Source organism: Podarcis vaucheri (genome assembly GCF_965113315.1).
Source record: "Podarcis vaucheri genome assembly, chromosome: 9".
In the NCBI taxonomy this organism is placed as follows: Eukaryota; Metazoa; Chordata; class Lepidosauria; order Squamata; family Lacertidae; genus Podarcis; species Podarcis vaucheri.
The window spans coordinates 44,097,031-44,110,890 of NC_138767.1; the positions used below are offsets into that span (position 1 = coordinate 44,097,031).

Genomic DNA, 13,860 nt, shown 5'->3' on the forward strand with positions numbered 1-13,860 from the left:
AACACGAGATACCACTGTATATATACATACACCTGTTTGAATGATTTCCATAATTTCCCAATCAATCTCAGTCCCATCTTAACGCACCCTGTCCTATTTTGTGTCTAGGTTTCAAGTTAGGTTTGTTTAACTGTGTTCTGATTTCTGTGTCTGTCTTCATTAGTACTTTGTCATGTGTGTTCACATATAAGTATTGTGAGTGCATTGTACACAGTGAGCAATCAGCACCCATACAGTGTAATATCATATACATCAGTTTTTTAAAAAAGTATTTTTGAAGGGGGGGAAAGAACATTAAGGTAGTTAGCACACGCACACTCCTAAAGCTACCTGTCTGCAAATTGGCAGGTTTAATCCCCTCTTCGAGCACTACCATGTCATTAAATTTCATGCTCCTATGTGTGAATACCAAAATGTTATGGCCATTTGAATTTTAAAACATGTTAAGGTATCTAGCATGAAAACGCCTAGCACTACCAGGGTTGATCACCTCCATAGGGGCTAGCATGCCTGAATATTTCATGATTCAATGTGGAAAAAACCAAGAATATTATCTCCATTTTGGTTTTCCAATTTAAGCCAATGGGATTTCCAAAGATTTCTTTTTCCGGGGCTATAAAATACAAACAATCAGGGGGAGCGTAGGCTGGATTAGGACTGGATTGGTCTAGACCAAATTGGGTCCAATTAAGGTTTGCACATCAGATCAGTGGGTCCGTACACAGCCCTATAAAAACAAAACAATAAAATGCATAATACAAAATGCATTAAAACTATAAAAAGAGAGAGCTACAAAAAATTTACAAAGCCATATGTGGTGGTGTCAGCAGCAATATAGGCACACCAGTCTTTGTGAAATAAACGTGGCTTTGCTATCTGTCAGAAGACCATTAAGGAAAGAACCAAGCAGTTCTGCAAATATTTGGCATCACATTTGAAAATGTCATCTGCCTCCACCAAACAGTCCTCTTAAAGCAGTGAAGTACAGAGCACACTGAAGGTGGTGAATGCAGTATGTTGATCGTTTCATGTGGGAGAAAGCTGTCCTTGAAGTACCGTAATCTGGCTACAAGACTTTATAGGTAATTAGGACCTATATTTGGTGCAGAACTGAATCAGCCACCAGGATAGATTTTTAAAAATCAACAAATTAAAGTAATATAATCTGAATAATGTTGCCCTGGTCGCACATTTGCATCAAGGGCAGTTTCTTGACACAGTTCAAAGGCATACAGAGTGCATACCATTTTGTGCAGTTAGGGGGACCCACCAGTCTGTGGTTTGAATATGGTCCCCAGCTGGATTTGATCTGTCCCTCTGCCCCACTCCTGCATTCATTAGCTCTTCAATGGAAGTAGCTTAGAGGGGAAAAGGCTTTGGTGTTTTGCAACATATGCAAATGTAGTTCCTTCCTCAGCAGGAAGATCAAAGCAGAGGGGGCAATATTTACAGCCAGTCAGTTGGGTGGCTCTGCCAGTCATTAGCTATGGTTTGTCTCCCTGTCTCCCAATCCCAATGAGCAGCAGCCACCATTGCCTGTCATTTATTCACATATCTAGAGTTCACTGACCTGTTTTGTTTTCTGTGCATCAGACAAAGTGCTACCGAATACTGTAAGTTTCTGTACTAAGGCTTTTATAATCCATACAACCAAGGAAGCCAATGTTCTGCCAGCTTAATGGGTATAACTATGTTTTGATTGTATAATCTCTAATAGGTATAATTTAGGTTCACATCAGCAACAGGTGAGCACAGTGACGGGGGGGGGAGCTTTGGAACCTATTAAATGTATAGGAATATGAGCAATCTGTGTTCCATTATTCATTAGTTTTGCTTCCCCCCACTCCCTACCTATTAAACATTTTCAACAACATTCACATTCAACAACAAAAGCAGACACACCATAAGCTCTTAACAGATCGGAAACAAGTACCCTGCTGTTTTAGGCTGACATCAGCAGATTTTCACACAAAAATGTTTGTGTGTTTTCACCCTCTAGACAATCAAAATCCTGGTCTCTAAATATTTCTGCCACCTGCTCCAGCTTCCAGAGAAACAAAGTGGTTTTTTTTTTTACATTTTCATTTTCATTTTATTTTTTTTAAAAGCAAATATACTGTTTGAAACTTAATTGCTAGGACATTAATAAAGATGAATACAAAAAAAAGTCCAAACCCAAACTATGGTGAATGAAGGTTTCACAAGGTGCTGTCTGAATCACTTTTATTTCCTGGGGCACCCTTTTTTAATCTAGTTATAGTGCAATATTTTTTGTTTCATCTGTTTCTCTTATGTGCTTTCAACAGCTTCAAATTAAATCAATGTTATCATTATAGAAGAACAGAAAGCCTGTGGATCTAATTAGTTCTCCTTATTGGCCCAATTTGTTATCAATTTCATTAAATACAGACTTCAAGAGAAAAGGCTGGGACACATTTGCAAAGAACATTATCTTGAGAAATGTTTTCCTAGCCTTCAACAACAGCAGAACTTGAAATGAAGATTAATAAAAGAGAAATGTGACTGATTTGCAGTCAGATGGCATTTCCTTCTTATTCGTCATATAACACAAGGGGCCATAAATCCAAAGAGAGTTAACATTCTTGCCCTTTATGAACCTAGCATTCAAATGCCAGTTAAATCTTGAGTTATTTAAGCCAGTTTAGTCCTGTTACCTTCAGCAGAATTAAATAATAGGAGTGTTCCTGTGTCTTCAAATATTCAGTGAGCAATAGATTTGAAAGCATATAAAGAATTCAGAAAGAACCATGGAGGTTCACTGCACTATACCACAATATTCAAGCAATTCAGATGCTTCTCTTAGATCCCTAAAAGTACACTTCAGTTTGCAGAAAGTCTTCAATGTGACAACAGTCATTCACAGAAGCATCATGCTGCATGATGCTGTGATACACGTTACTCATGTGATGCTTCCAAGATTCATTTAGTGTTACAGATGTGCAGAAAAATGAAAGATACTTCAAATTCTCATACAACAGCCATGAACTTTCATTTGAGTTTATCTGTTAGATTTGTAACTTGGTGAGTAAATTGTGCCTTATTATGAGGTCAGTTTGGGCATCCCTAAGCAATGATATTGAAAGATAAGGAGTAATTTACTTTTCGTATCTTTTATTATTATATAGTTTACAACTGGGTCCTGCCACAATAGGCTATATTGTAAGAAACATTTGTCTGTTCATATTTCAAGACCGCCTAAAATAGGTTCCTTGCAATGTTATTCAGGCTTCTCGTGGTGGGGGGTTGGGTTGAGTTTGAGGAACAGAAAATACAGTGGTACCTCACAAGACGAATGCCTCGCAAGACGAAAAACGCGCCAAGACGAAAGAGTTTTCTGTTTTTTGAGTCGTTCCACAAGACAAATTTCCCTATGGGCTTGCTTCGTGAGTTTGTTTCCTTTTTCTTAAAGCCGCTAAGCCGTTAATAGCCGCTAAGCCGCTAAGCCGCTAATAGCCGTGCTTCGCAAGACGAAAAAACCGCAAGACGAAGAGACTCACGGAACGGATTAATTTCATCTTGCGAGGCACAACTGTATATAAGGGACACCTTTCCCCTATCCCTCACAAGGCTTGTTATGGTGACTGCTGATGTTTTCTTGAGAAGTACAAACAAAGATGGTTTAAATTAATTCATTTGGCCAATATTTGTCCACTGGAGCCCAAACAGAATTTGTCTCTACAAAGAAATGCATGTCCACTTTTTTCTATCCCTATTCAGCAGTTCAGCTACCAACCACTGAGAAGCAAAGTATGCATTTGTGTTATAATAATAAAAATCCATTACAATGATCAAAACACTAAAGGCATTGAATATAGAGTAGTCATGTCTATTCAACCTTCAGTAAGGATCATGCTGTCTTTTATCCAGATACAAGGCATAATAAAGAGAGCTTCTATTAAAAATGAAACAAGAACAATGGGCACACCAGACTTCAAAGCAAGTAGAAGATTAATGTGTGATTAGCAAAGGGAACTGGAAATGATTAAGGAGTAACTGATAAACAGTTGACATATATGTGGATCACAACAAAAATTTTAAAGATAAAGTATCACAGCTCAGCATCACAAATTAGTAGTAGTACATCTGCTTTGCATGCAAAACGTCCCAGATTCAATCCATGGCATTCTCATGTAGGGCTTGGAATGTCCCCTGTCTAAAAACTGGCCAGTCAGATAATACCAAGCTAGTTAGAAAAATGATCTGATTCACTATAAGGCGGCACCCTATGTTACTTTCCTACAGACATTTCTTCACCATCTGCATTGTATTTCCTTGCATTGAAATGAATGGGGTGAAATAACATAATGACAATGTAATCAGTTATATAACTTATGTAAGTAATATAATTTTGCCATGATGGATAGTGAGATGAATAGTGTAGATTTAGGCAGAAGACCAACTACAGTGGAACTGAAACATTGCTGGGTGTGACAAATACAAGGTGGAAAGAAAATGATCTTTTCTTACATCCCTATTTGGCAGGAACCAAAAGAAGCCAATCTAAATTACCGTATATTGGGTGTCTGTGGAGTTATTACAGTACCAACAAGCAATCACTGAAACTGACCTGTCTGCCACTGCATACCCCCTTACCCCCAAATCAAAGCGTTTGTAAACGGTGTGAAGGTGGATTTCACACACCTCTCTGTTTTGTTTCCCCTGATTTTTATTTATTTATTCAGTTTTATGACTTACTTTCTGGGATGCTGCTTCAGAACTTATTTTCAAATAAAGATAATAATAATAATCCCCTCTGCTATCTGAGACTGGTTTCAGTGTGTGAAGGGAGAGAGAAAACTCCCACAACTATCCGTTTTATTCTATGCACAACCTAACTTTGCTCCTAAGATACTATTTTGTGGTAGAGTTCATATCTTAAGTTTGAAGCACAATAATTATCTGCTTTCAGATTTTCCAGAAATCATCACATCTGCTTGGTCACTTGAGTACCAGCTTTTAGCTTGGAGTCTTTAGATTATCAATTTGAATACCCTTGTTGAGTGAGATAAAAGGATCTTTATTTATGAGGAATGGGGTATGTGGAATAAGCTTATGCTTCCTAATATTTTGATCTAGAGTTTTCCAACCCATTTTGTTATAACGTAAAAATTTTGACTGAGTTAGGAGTCCCATTCTCCATCGCTCCATGTTGCACTGACAACACCTTGCATGTTGCAATGTCCTCTACTTGGGAACCTGCTTGACATTTAGAAACCAAATTCACAGGACTCCTTCTGTACATATTAGGAAGGCCCTGTTTCATAATTGAAGGAGCATAGATCCAGCAAAACTGCCTAAATTAAATTAAATTAAATTAAATTAATTGAACTGAAGTGTGGGAGGTAATTTTTCAAAATCTTCCTTCCTCTGAAATCTCTGGAGATTGCTCTAGAAAGTTGCCAATGTTCTAGAGCAGATTTGAGGTTTAAAGTGGAACAGGTAGCCAAGATCCAAGAGTGCCCCAACATATGAGTGGAAATCCACTCATGAAACTCTAAGATTTTATATTTAAATTAACTGCCAGTCACAGACTAAATTTATTTTGGTTCCTTCAAAATACTGACACATTAAAGGTCAAGGTACAACATTATCCTTTTTTAGCTACAGAAGTATCATCCTTTAGCAAAGTGTAACATCTTTTGACACAGAACTACACTGAGCATTTTTGCTATTTATTATTGTACAAATATTTCTTACCAGCCACAGTTCAGGTTACTTTCAGAAATATTCATATTTTTGTGTGGATGTTGTTCCTTTCCCATTCATTATATTTGAGGCAATCTGACCTTGTGTGATCTCTGTTGTAGCTTCATATATTGTCTGCATACTAATCTATAATTTACAGTCTCCAAAGCAACTACTTGTGTGCATCTTTTCTGTCATGTAAGAGAGATAAGATGCCCTGTCAAAGACTCAACAGCTTAAAGCAAATAAAGAAAGAAAGAAATACACCCCCTACTTACTGCTTTCTGATATTTTAAACTATATGTCTACTATGAGAGTAACATGAAAGGGAAATTCCATTATTTCCAAACCATTTTAAAACATCATCTGAAGCATGTGAGCATAAATCAGGCATAATGTGTACATATAACTATAATTACATATCACTATAATTATGTGACCAAAGTCCCTATAGTTAAGAAACTGGCGTCAGGTGCATTTTACAAAATAGTAAGACTGCACATATTCACATTTAGGCTATGTTACTCTTGCTTTACCATGCAACATCATTACGCAGAATTCCTTTGAAGGCAACTATTAATATACATATTTGCCACCCTATAAGTGTCACCATCTGTCCTGCTTCCTGACTACTGTCCTGGCACCTGCTACTTTGTACAGCTGGCTGCCACCACTCTCCCTGTCACCTGCCAACCCTGAAGATTCCCACTGCCATGCCTACTCAGTCATCCTCTTCAAATCATTACAAAATCTTCAAGGCAATGAAATGAGGCATGAAAATACTTTCACTGCATTGAAAGTTCTCATTTGCCATGTGTGACAGGATATAACCAAAGAAAACAAGAAAGAAAAAAATTCTTCCCGCCAGGAGTGATGTCCTTTCATTTTGTTTCTTGGGTTTGTTCTAGTTACAGTGACTTGAGAATAATGTTGCAATTCAGTTGTTAGATAACCTGATAACCTTATATTTGGGAGTCAGTATACATAGCAGTCAATGTTTCCCTTTTTAAAAGGGAAATTCCCTTATTCCGAATAGGATTCCTCACAAGAAAAGGGAAAAGTTACCAGCTATGAGTATATATATTCCTACCATTTTTCCCACAGGAGTCCAGAGCAGCATACACATAATTTTTAAAATCATTGAATTAAAACCGATGCCAAGCTACATACCTGATGGGGAATGCAACCCCATCTAGAAGAAGTCACATGCCTAATTCCGGGACTCAAGAGTCACATATCCACAGTACCTCCACCATCTTATCAGGATTCAGCTTACTGTACTACAACCAGCCAGTATCCGCCTTCAGACACCAGTCTAGCTCATGAACAGTTTCTCCTGATTCAGAAGGAATTGCGAGATAGAACTGCATATCATCAACATACTGAAAATGCCTCTGTCCAAATACTCTTCCCCCATGATAGGAACATAACCACTACAACTTGGTACCTCCCAGTATCAACCCAGCAAGCAGCAAGATACCATGATTAATGGTATCAAAGACTGGCAAGTGGTCAAGAAGAGTCAACAAGGTAGTTTTCCCCATAAAGGTCAACAATCAGGGCAACCCAGGCTGCTTTGGTGCCAGAACCAGGCCTGAAGCTGAGATGGGACCAGTGGTCCAGTTAGCTAGGGATGATGGAAGTTGTAGTCCAAAACATCTGGAGACCAAGGTTTGGGATAACCTGGTCTAGAAAATCCATTATATTCATACTTATATTCAGTTGGTCAGTTCCCACTCTCTCCAGGTGCTTCCAGATAGGGGGCTTAATTTGCAAAAGAGTCACTGAGTTATTGCCAACAAGATGTTGTCATTATACTTATTGGATTTTCCCGGGAAAGGGTAAACCTGGATTAAACGGAGATAAATATTGGGGGAGGGAATAAGGGTTGGCAGTTTGATGCCACCAATGTCATGTAGATTCTGCACAAAACTGCACAACTTGTCTGCATAAGGAAACACCTTTAATTGTGTTGCCCAAGAAAAGGATATTTATGACTGGACAGTAGTTATCAAACAGCTCAGGGTCCTGGGAGGGGCTTTTTAAAGAATGGGCATGCTTCCTTCATGGTGGCAGACACCCCTCCCCCAGTATTTGAGTTGGACTTGGTCTCTGTGAACTTCTGTTTCTGTTCTCACTTACTCTTCTCTGCAGGGAAGAAGCATAACATACATATATAAGCCTATTTATTAGAAAATCTTTGTCACAATGTCTGCATCATCTAGGGGAACAGAGGACATGAAATCTTTTTATAATTTTTGTTTCCAACGCTACTTTAGAGGGGCAGGCCCTAGGCAGATGGCAAAAAAACACACACACAAAAGTGTGTACAATTTTCAGAATAAGGACATGAATCAGCAGGGCTACAGACTGTGCAATTCACACACCTTGAGTGACAACATGAAGTCTCTTTAATTGGCAGCCATGAATTTCCTCCTAGTTACTGCACAATGTGTTTGGAGTGCAATGCCTGATGACATCACTGCCCACTTTCACAGTTTATTGTTACACAGAAAAGAAGTTCAGTTCCCAAGATAAAGGACAATTCTGAGCTTCTGAATGCAGAAGCTAGCCATCCGTTCATGCTGACAGGACATGCAGTTAAGGACACTGTCAGAATCAGAGTGGAACATTTTCTAAATCATTTGCAATCGCCACCCACAGTGGGTTGTTAATGGCACGTTGGCACCAATCAACAGCATGTTGTTTATTACTGTCATCAAACACTTCTCTGTTCTCTTACTTGACCAGCCTGCAACAGTGCTGGGCAGAAGGAGATGGCTGAAAACCAGCTGAAGTAATGGCCAAGGTGGCTTCTGAACACACTCAAAGATCTGTCGTTCCAGTTAACTCAAAAAATGCAGAAACTTTGTGATTCATTTGTCTAGACATCCCTACACACTACCAGCATGGTGTAGTGGTTAAAGTGCTGGACTAGGACTTGGGAGACTAGGGTTCAAATCCCCATTCAGCCAGGAACACCACTGAGTGACATTGAGCTAGTCACTATCTACCTGCCACCACTATAGTGGTGGTCAATGAAAACAGAATCCCATTTCATATCTCCATAGGAAAAGCCTAGCAATGACAAGCATTTGCAAAAGTACCAAAACAGTGTCCCTGGAACTTACTATATAACACATTCTGTTCTTTAAGTTTACTTGCAAATGAGGACACCACGAATACCTGTCTCTGCTCTTCAGTTACTGAATGTTACTTCCTCCCCTGAAATTTTGTTCAGACCCATCATCTGATGACAGCATTACAAAATATTGAGAGTAAATAAACAATTACAGAACAAAAAACACAGAGAGAGATTTACCAATGTACCTGCAGTATGGAATGAAGGGAGAGAGCACTAAACAGGCTGAAACGCTTCATCTCTCTTAGCTGAGATATGAAAACTGTGGTTTTATGTATTTTGTGTAGTTTACTTTTTTTTCCAGGAACACGCTTCAGCTTTCCACCATGAAATGAAACAGGACAACATATTGAAATGTACACATATGGTTGGCAGCATCTAACAAACTCATCACTAGATTAGCTCATGGTTCATGTCCTCCCACTGATCTACAAGCCAGGAAAAAGTAGAAGAAAATATGTTGTACAACAGCAAAGAACAATCAAGAAGACCTAGATGGTTTAGAATCTCCCTTATCTTGATAGATGTGGTCTGTGACTGAGTTCCTCATTGAGCTGAGTCTGCACAGGAAGAATTCAGGTCAGACACCAGGGAAAGACAAGGAGGCAATTTATCCTTTTCCCCTGCCTCAGACACACAATTTGTGTGCTTTTACAAGTGAGGGGAAGAGTCACTTCCTTTATTTTTGGAGGGGGGTAGGGTAGAAGAAAGTGACAAAGTAATGAGCGGGAAGCAAGTTTCCAAATTAAATTCCCTACGGCCATATCTGTGCATAGTTTATCAACATACAGGAACAGATGCCAGACACATTTGTGCTCCTCTTTTATGTACATTGTTAAGCCTGACTGGTGGCCTGCCATAGGGCCAATGCAAAAGCGCTTTCCTGACAGGCAGAAAGTGTTGGCTAAAGTTCTCTGTAACAGTTAAAACTGGAAATATGATAATCTCTGAAAAGTAGTACTTACATAGCTTTAGAAGGCATAGTATGACTCCAGATAAACCATTTTTTTCCTGCTTAAATTCTAATGTAAAGGTAAAACTGCTTACCTTCTGAGCAGCAAACCCAAGAGGCTCAGTGGTTTAGACCAGTGTTTCCCAAACGTTTTTGGGCAACGGCACACCTGTTTACTGAAAAAAAATCTCGCGGCACACCACCATTAAAGCCCCGCCCCGTGACGTCAGCGCGCAGCGTCACGCCGGGAGGGACGCACAAAAGTGAAAGTTTTTTCCCTCGGCAGCTCCTCTCAGCTGCGCTCAATCCGCCTCGGAGCGCAGGAGCGATGCCTCTCTCTGGCTCTCCCTCCGCGCAGGCTGAGGGAGGGAGGGAGGGGCGCGTGTGACCCGTCTCTGCTGGGAGACCAAACCCAGCGAGGCAGAGTCGCGCGGAGGTGCCCAGGCAGCGCTGCCGGCTGCGAGGAGGAGCGCCAGGCAGCAGCAGGAGGCGCGGCCTCTCCTCGCCGCCGCCGCCTCTCGCCGCCCGACTCACCCGCCTCCCTCCAGGTATCTCGCGGCACACCAGCTGATGTCTCACGGCACACTCGTGTGCCGCGGAACACCGGTTGGGAAACACTGGTTTAGACCACAGCACCACCCGCATCCCTTTTAAATTCTAGTATACAGTGGTTTCAAATACGGTATCCCAAGATATCTGTGCAACAGAATTTCCCTTCACTGTATCTTGTCCCTGAACCCTGCCCCAAATCTGCTCCAGAGGGTTAGGAGAACCCCCAAAAAAGACTAACAGGGTGCAGGGGGTAAAGAAAGGGAGGGGAAGTTTCACTGCAAGCCATAACTTTTCACAGTAATGGAATTTCTCTGTTGAATACTGCCCATAATATTTAAATTATGAGTATTTTACAGTCTGATATTATAATCCAACCAGCATAATAATGCTGCAAAATGTCATGATCCAAATCAGATTCTGTTCAAGCTCTATGAAAAAAATACATTTTGATAGGCATAATGAACATTCTTATAATTATGAACTACTATAACCGATAGCTAACCTGCCATTTCTGAGATTCCAATTGATATGTGCAGACAAATTGGGTCAATACTACTAAAGAACAAACTGTGAGGTTCCTTTTGCTTAGGGTACCACTACTTTGTGGGAGGGATTCAAATGCAAACTGGAAATTTAGGTTTCCACAATTAAAGTGAAGTAGAACATGCTGTTGTCCTGGCACAACAAATCTACTTTATTAAAAAACAAAAAACTTTTTTGCAGTTAGGACAGTGATGGGGAAATGCATAGAAAAGGATGGGATAAATGAATGATTAACCAGAATATATACATAAACACCCTGCAAGCAAATCAGGATGAATGTTCATTGTTGTATAACCATCCTGCAAGCAAAGTAGAACAAATGTTCAATAAAGATCAGACATGCTCTAACCTCCTTGTAAGCTTTTTTGAATGAAATCAGGAAGAAAACACAATAAAGAGGTCATCTGGAGGAGCCATTAGCCATCTGACTGTCACATGTCAAAACATCCTGTTGTATTTTTAAAGGAGGGTATAAGGAGAGGTGGGACGCGGGTGGCACTGTGGTCTAAACCACTGGGGCTAGGGCTTGCCGATGAGAAGGTCAGCATTTTGAATCCCCGTGACGGGGTGAGCTCTCATTGCTCGGTCTCAGCTCCTACCAACCTAGCAGTTCGAAAGCACGTCAAAGTGCAAGTAGATAAATAGGTACCACTCCAGCAGGAAGGTAAACGGCCTTTCTGTGTGCTGCTCTGATTTCACCAGAAGCGGCTTAGTTATGCTGGCCACATGACCCAGAAAAACTGTCTGCGGACAAACGTCGGCTCCCTCGGCCAGTAAAGCGAGATGAGCGCCGCAACCCCAGAGTCGTTCGCAACTGGACTTAACTGTCAGGCGTCCTTTACCTTTTTATAAGGAGAGGTAGACATCAAGCATGCAAAATTTCATCAGTATAATTACTTTCCAATAACAGTGTCCATTAGTGGTCAGGGCAAATTACTGGTTCACTAGTAAATTTGCATGCATGAGGAACTCCCACAGGTAGCTTGATGGGAGGGTGAGAAAGCATACTCTGTAGAGGATAAATGGTTCTTATCCAGGATGGTTAAATGTTTCCTCCAGTATCAGAAGATAAACAAGAAACAAGATGCTGTACAAGACAGAGCTTTGGTCTGAAAAAGCAGAACTCAACTTAAATTCTGACAGCAGGCACTCTGGTCTGTGAATCTCAGCTATTTGCAGCAAAGGAGTTAAATGAAAAAGTTACATCGAGCAGAATGTAAATGCACATTAACAACATGTACAAGTGTTCCTGAGTTTAATTGTTCTGGTTGTCACATACGAGACCATCCTTCAATATAATGCAGAACCGCTAGTCTAATTTCAGCTCCCACACCTTTCACCCTTCCAATAATTATGCATTCTTCCCAAAATGCCATCCCATCCCATCAGCATCTACTTCACTTCCTTTGTTGCGTGACCTCCACAAGTCGAGTCAGTCAACTGTTATGCTAAACTTTTAAACTGAAATTACTATAGGCTCCCCCAAATGCAAAAGTTATTAGCAGGGCAGCAATTATGGAATGGAAAAAAGGCAGTGCAATGGTCACTGCATTTCTATTACACCGCAGAGATGAGCCAACAAAACAAAACAAAATTGCCTCATTTGTATTGCATTCATATTAAAAATGAAGGCTGGATTTTATTCCAATGCAAGCAGACTCTTATAAAACATCTTGTAGACCTCAAATTTAAAAGGCTCCATTATGTACTAACAGAACTGAAATTGTATCCATAACTTTAACTTCTTCCTTGGCATTAGGCTTGCCAGAAATAAACTGAATATAAAAGCTGTGCCTTATGTTCTGTATGAAATGCTCCTGTATGTGTGTTTTCTGCATTGAAAAAGGGGGCCTTGCCACCTCTAACAGTTATTGTTAGATTAATCATTTCTTTGTGCTCACAGTGGGGGAACTTAAAGATCACTTAAAAATACCAGCTTATGTCTCTCACTCTATGGATATGCACTAAAATGTACACGGGCTTAAAATGCAATCTAAGTGCAGGATCATGTCTATAATTAAACTCCATTGTCTACAGAGCACACATCTCTTAACAGAGCAGTTGGAATGGATACAGCACTTCCAGAACCAAGTTAGGGGGAAATGAACTAAGCAGAAAGGCATAAATCAATGGTCAAGATTTAAGCAAAACCTAACCGGTAACTCCGTATGCACTTGATCAACGTGAGATGAATTTATTATAATTCTTGAAGGCATTTTAATGAGCAACATTGTATTCATGGTGAAGTGTATATGAAGAGGGGTTAATTGTATGAGTTAAAGACACACATCTTCTAAAAAATATGGCTCCTCAGTTGGAAAGAACTTACGTTCTGCATCACATACATGCTTGGATTTCATGGGTACTTCTCAAACTAGTATCAGAGAATAGCAACCCTATTGTAAAAATCTGCACATAAATTAGGCCTCAGAAATGGACCTGACTGAGAAGTTCAGTCACTGTAAAATTGGCATGGGCTCTCATTTTCTGAATTTTCAGCACCCATTAGTTTTGTGTTGTATTGCCCTGTGATTTCAAAAGCCCCCAAGACTTCTCACAATCACATGAAACAAAATTTTAAAAAATTATCAAAATAAACATTAATATTTGTCCCGACAGATAAAAAGAATGAAAAGCAGAATCAAAACAGCAGTGACAAACAAGATAGAAGCCAGGATCTTAAAATAATACAAAAGCTTTAGACAACAAGGCAAGATAGAATGGTAACTCAAAGATTAGGCTTCTAGCAGGAAGCTATACACATGCAGCCTCTGCAGTGGTTACATATTTCTCCATTAAACTCTGGAACTGCTTTACTTTATCACAGTTTTATTCACCTCTTCAAACCAAGGTCATAGGAATCTTGGTTACAACAGTGTCAAAAGCCACGCTTGATCTATATTCCAAGGCTTCTCAGAAAAGACACAGAGAAAACTGGGCGTAGCTGAGACACATATCTAGGGGA

At 39.9% G+C, this 13,860-nt stretch overlaps 1 protein-coding gene across 4 annotated transcripts in view; it reads right to left on the reverse strand.

Moving 5' to 3' along the window:
• The window catches only part of FSTL5 (follistatin like 5), a 340,816-nt gene that overhangs the window by 193,162 nt on the left and 133,794 nt on the right, over positions 1-13,860 (reverse strand). The window lies entirely within an intron of this gene.